The following is a 6,000-nucleotide window of genomic DNA, read 5'->3' as shown; positions in this document are numbered from 1 at the left end:
TGCTTTGGTTATTTGCAGCTTTGAATTTTACTCGCTGAATTCAATCTGTTTCTGTTTTGATTTCGGCTACATAGCTAACGACATTTTATTCAACTGAAAAATAAAAATTAGGTACATTAGTAAGCTGCCTTCAGAATGATCCTCTGGTTCAGAAAGGAATAGACAGAACTAAGCCCCTGAAGGAGGTGTGATTTACAGGGACGAGATGCTGTCAACGGCCGTCCAGGACCTCTGTGTTCAGCTTGGGGATCACGTTGTTGTTCTAATCATGCTGTCACTGCTCAGAACATTTTTGGAATGCACTTTTTGGAATTGCATTCAGAGGACAATTTTGAAGATAAATGATAAGAAATGTGTTGAGCTGTGAATGACAAATGCCACTGGCCTAAGGGGCTCCATCTGAACCGATGGTTCTCTAACTTTCTGTCTTCATGGTACACTTTGAACTACTAGCACTTTTGAAGGCACATTTAAAATAATCAAAGACTCCAATCACCTCTAAAGATTTAAACACCGCTGAAGAAGAGAGTTACGATGAAATTACAAGGGAGTTGCAATGTCATTACAACCACAGGATGAGGGTGCCCTCAGGGGGGTTGTAAAGGCATGCACAGTTGTGGCTCTGTTCACTTCGTCACTGGACCACAATTTGAAAGGAATCTTTGCTGCCCTGACGGGGCTCACTTTTGTCAAAGATGAAGTGCCCATGTGTCCCCCGTGTGTCCTCAGCACACATATCCCATGTTCCTGTCCCTTCCACTTAGAAGTGACAACCCCTAGCACTGTGCTGAATCATACTTACCCAGCTCAACATTTTGTCTGGCAAAATCACTGAAACCATAGGTAACAAAAGACATTTCACACAGATGTGACTGCTCCTCAGGGAGAGATTTCAGGTCCCAGAGGCTGCAGCACAGGAACTGAGCAGCACTGTGCCAGGCATCTGCAGACAATCCTCAGACGGGAACCTTCCTTAGCACAGCCATTGGGGGCACACATGTCTCTGTGACAAAGCACTAAATTCTTAGATACCAGCCAAGTGTTAAAAGAGTAATCACGATAGAGATATAATCTAGGTACCACATCCAGCACTGCGGGGAGGAAGTAATCAGTTGCCCGAAGGATGTAAGTAGCTAGTGAGAACACTTCGCATTGGCATACATTAATAAGCTTTTTCATTATAATGTCTAATGACTTGAGATTTAGGGAAATAATTCAAATGGAATCTTCTAGAAGTGTATAAACCGACAATACAATTTTAGGGTCACCCTCAGGCTATGTCGATTCAGACCTAGTAAGAGAACCACTGGAAAATTACGTGGAGGAAATAATTGGAAATACATATAATTTTTCAAAATCTATTAACCCTGTAATGGAATATTATTCAGCCCTAAAAAAGAAGGAAATGGTCTGATACATGCTACAACATGCATGAACCTTGACGACATCATACTAAGTGAAATAAGCCAGTCACAAAAGGAGAACTACTGTGTGATTCCACATATATGAGGCAGCTAGAGTAGCCAAATTTATAGAGACAGAAAATATAATGGTGGGTACCAGGGCCTGGGGGGAACAGAGGGGATGGGGAGCGATTGCTTGATGGGTACAGAGTTTCACTTTTGCAAGATGAAAAGAGTTCTGGAGATGGGTGGTGGCAATGGCTGTGCAACGACGTGAATGTGCTTAATAACCCTAAACTGTACACTTAAAAATGATTAAGATGGTAAATTTTGTACTATGTGTATTTTACCACAATAACAAATTTTTAAAACAGGAAAAAGAGACAAAAAAGTGAATTTTCAGCTCACATCTCCCCATCTGCATATCTCATGATTGTGTTATTACCACAAGCTTGACACCAGTCCCTTAGAAGTGCAAGGATGACTTGAAAACTTCACGTGCCAATTCACTTCCCCCAATTTTCCCTGTAATGACTAGAACCCTAGTTCATGGGGAAAAGAAAAACAGCTTGACTATGGGCCAAGTAGACAAGGCCGGCCCATATCCAGACCTTGGTGGAATGAAGTGTTGAAGCAGTCAGCTGCATTCATCAATGGGCGAAACGTCTTTTGCCATTTCTACCTCACTTTGCACAGCCAGGCAGAGACATCATCTTGCTTTACACGTCAGGAAGGGAGGGCCAAGGTCAGGCCAGGAGCAGAGGATGGGCAGCCCCTGCATTGTGTAGTGGCAACCAGGGCTGAACTGCAATTTAGACCCCATCCCAGGGGTGGTAGTACCACCGCAGAGGCAGGGAACAGCCCTACATGCTGGGCAGAGTGCAGCCTGAGATTTCTTGAGGGGAAAATGAGAGTTCAGTCAGCCTGCACTGGACCGAGAACCAGGAGACAGGACGTCTGTCACGTCTTGCTGCCCATGAGCTGTATGGTCTTAGGTTGAGTTCTTAACCTTGAAGCCTTCAGAGTTTATAGACAGCGGATTGTGTCTGCTCCAGCAATTACATTCCACAATCTGTGAAAACAGTAAAAATTATATAAAGAATTTTTCCTAAAACCCTGAGCTATGATTAATTCCTAACAAGAAAATATGCAATTGTTTCATCTTAATGAACTTGTCACTTTTATTTCCATGATCTATAATTGCAAGATCTTTTGAAAGGGGCGGGATGATTAACTTCTTTTTCTCTTTTGTTTTCTTGTAATTAAAAGAGCGAAGCTTCCTGAACAGCCTTTATGGCCACTTTTAAATTATCTGCATTTATATCATAAACAGCTAGAAGCTTTGAGAAAGTATCAGCATTGAGTGTACGTCTTCCTGAGGCTGAGTAAAAAGCAAGTTGTTCCATAGGAGCTGCTCTCAATCCACTGTTGTTAAATGGCCCTAACCAAAGTGGTTTTATGGGGAACATGCTCATAAAGGCTGCAGAGAGTGCCAAGCAGGATGTGTGCCATCTGAAAACATCAATAGCAACCTGGAAAACAGAAAATAGCCCGACAGGTTGTGAAGAAGGGAACTTAGGGGCTGAGGCAGCATCAGACTTCAAAAAGACTAAGATGATTCTGTTCGTATGCATCTGCATCCACCAGTTCTCTTGGAAATGTCCCACCTTGGTCACGTAGACCAAGTCACAGATGATTCAGCCAAGGAGGCAAACTGTGCCAAGGAGAGAAGGGCATGGGCCGGTTTGTACAATTGGGGCATCCAGAGTCCAATCTTAGTGGGCTCCAGGGTAGACACAATCAATGGTAGTCCTAAATTATAATTATTCAGTAATTTGCAGTTTGTAAAAATTTTTTGCCATTATCACTTGTTATTGGCCTCAACTGAAGGAAAAAAGACAAGACGGGTCTTCTGTGTTCACTATTGCTCAGTCTTTCCATGTAGTGGAAACATCACTGGACGAGGATCCAGAGTACTTCCACACTCTTCCCTTAACCGTCTACCTGTACACCCATGGGCAAGCCATTCAGTTTCTCCAGGCCTCGGTTTCCACATTGAGCAGAGTGGAAGTGGGCAAGGGCTGAGCCATATCATCTTATAGGCCCAGCAGCTCCAAGTGTCTTTGAGGCTCTGATTCATTTGAGGGTCTTGACTGTGAAGCCTGATACTGATGGTAATTTTGAAAGAAGAGGAGAGCTGGCTGCTGAGTGATGGTTTAGGAAACTGGGCCCTGGGGCAAAAAGGTTAAAGAGGTAGACTTTTTACAGGCTCAGGAAGAGAATACCAAGTGCAGGCCTCAGCCATGCTAGTGAAGTGAGCACTGGACTCGGGGTCAGAAGACCTGGGTTCAAGTCCCTCTTATTGGGTCCCCTAGTTTCCACTCTCATCCCCCTGGAGCCATTCCCCACACAGCAGCCGGAGTGATGATTTCAAATTAGGTCACATCATCCTCTGCTTAAAGTCTCTAGCGACCTCCAGTTGCACTTAAATCGCACATACCTCATTAGTGTGCTGGTAAACGTTTAACAACTGGCTTTCTTGGAAGGGGGTTCTGTAAGGAGCAGAAGAGCCTTGATTTGTAGCATTTGTCCATTTCTATGGTGTAAATACTCCCACTACGGCTAATCTCAAGCTACTGACTTGACATTTGTGAGCTCACAAAATTCCTGAAAACTCAGCAATTAACTCTTGTGAGTTGAAATGAGTCTGATCCAGCATGCCCCTGCTTAGAACTCAGCTTCTTACTGTGATCCTCACGGCCCGGTGCGGTCTGCTGTCTTAGCCTGCTTCGGCTGCCATAGCAAAATCTCACCGGCTGGGCGGCTTAAACAACAGAAGTCTATTTCCTCACAGTTCTGGAGGCCAGAAGTCCCAGATTAAGGTTCAACCCTTTCAGTTCTTGGTGAGGACTCTCTTCCTGGCTTGCAGATGACCACCTTCTCACTGTGTCCTCACGGGGTGGAGAGAACTCTCTGGTGTCTCTTCTTATAAGGACACTAATCCTGCTGGATCGGGGCCCCACTCTTGTAACCTCATTTAACTTTCTTTACTTCTGTAAAGGCCCTACCTCCAAACACAGTCACACTGAGGGTTGGAACTTCAACATATGAATTTTGGGGGCATGCAATCTAGTCCGCAGCACCTACCTACCTCACCAATTTCACCTTGTTTTATGCTCCCCTCTGATCTCAATGCTGCAGCTACACTGCCTGTGAACCCTCACATACTCCAATTTTGATCCCACCCAAAGGCCTTCTCACTTCCTGTTCCCTCTATCTAGAACTTTCTTCTCCAGATGGTTGTTCTTTGTCAATGGGGTCTTAACTTTAATATCATAGAGAGGCCTCATTTGACCATCTAACACTAAAATAGAGCCCTTCCTCCACCACATCTCATCACCCAGTTGACTTCCTGCGTAGCCCTTACCACACTGAGATGATCTTGCTCATTACCTGTTAACTTATTTATTTTCTATTTTAACATATGAGCTACAAGGAAACAGGCACTGAGAACAGGGCCTGGCACATAGCATGTGCTCAGTAAGTGTTTGTTGCAGAAATAAATGAATAATAGGGCAAGAATAAATTATTTTTGTTGCAAGATGGAGGTTACTTAAGTACTAGGGGAAAATGTAATTCAATTCTGCAGATTTATATAATTGGTTTCAGAGATTTTTTTTAAGTTGATATAATTTTATTTTGATATGGAGCTAAATGTAGATAGGTCTCTTAAGACAAGATCAGGACCAGTGTTTTCTTCAAAATGAACTATTTGAAAGACCACTGAGCCAGGAAGAGAGAGGAGGAGGAAGAAAAAGGAAAAATACAATAGTCCTATTCATTTTCTAAGGGCTATGGGAAGAGAAGACGACCGAAGGAAGAGAGAAGAGAGGACACGGACACTCTCTGAGCCCCTTTGCTGATCCTTACGTGTATGATTCTAAAACTCAGGATCCATCTAATTGAAGGACCCTGTGGGGCATCTGTTGTGCCCCTTTTAGAAATGGGTAAAACTATGCTCTGAGAAGTTAAGCAACTTGACCCAGGACACACGGCTGATAAATAGCAGAGCAGGATTTAATTTTGGGTTGACTAAGTTCAACCTTTGCCTGACCGTACACCTTCTGTGGAGGGAGCAGGCTGGCAGGAGGGTCTTTTTCAGGGAAAACACCCTGAGCAAAGAAACCATGTAAGTGATGATGGCAGATGCCTAATAGATGATTTTTGTTGGGGGAATCTCCTTTCTTAATTCTTTGGGATGCATCAAGGGACACATTTGCATAGTTTGGAAGGGTCTGATGTGAGCATTGGAAGAGTGGAGAAAGCACATTTAACTGATCCTTATATCAGGAAGAAAGACCAGGATTCCCGGGAGAGTTGTGTAGCAATTTCTCTGAGCAGGATAAAATCCCGTTTGGTAGCTTTTGTGCGTGTCACCACTGCTGTGGCTTGTTGGAATCACACAGTGCAGTATTCATAGTCTTGGGGCAAGTGGCTGCCTGGCTTGGGGCTCAGAGTGGGGGGATTTGTGCAAAGGAACTGAGTGCAAGGGAGGACGGAGTTCATTTCCTTCCATAGGCTTCCCCTCAGGGGCCCA

The sequence above is a fragment of the Equus asinus genome, chromosome 2, assembly GCF_041296235.1.
Source record: "Equus asinus isolate D_3611 breed Donkey chromosome 2, EquAss-T2T_v2, whole genome shotgun sequence".
NCBI lineage: Eukaryota > Metazoa > Chordata > Mammalia > Perissodactyla > Equidae > Equus > Equus asinus.
This window is presented reverse-complemented; position numbering follows the sequence as displayed.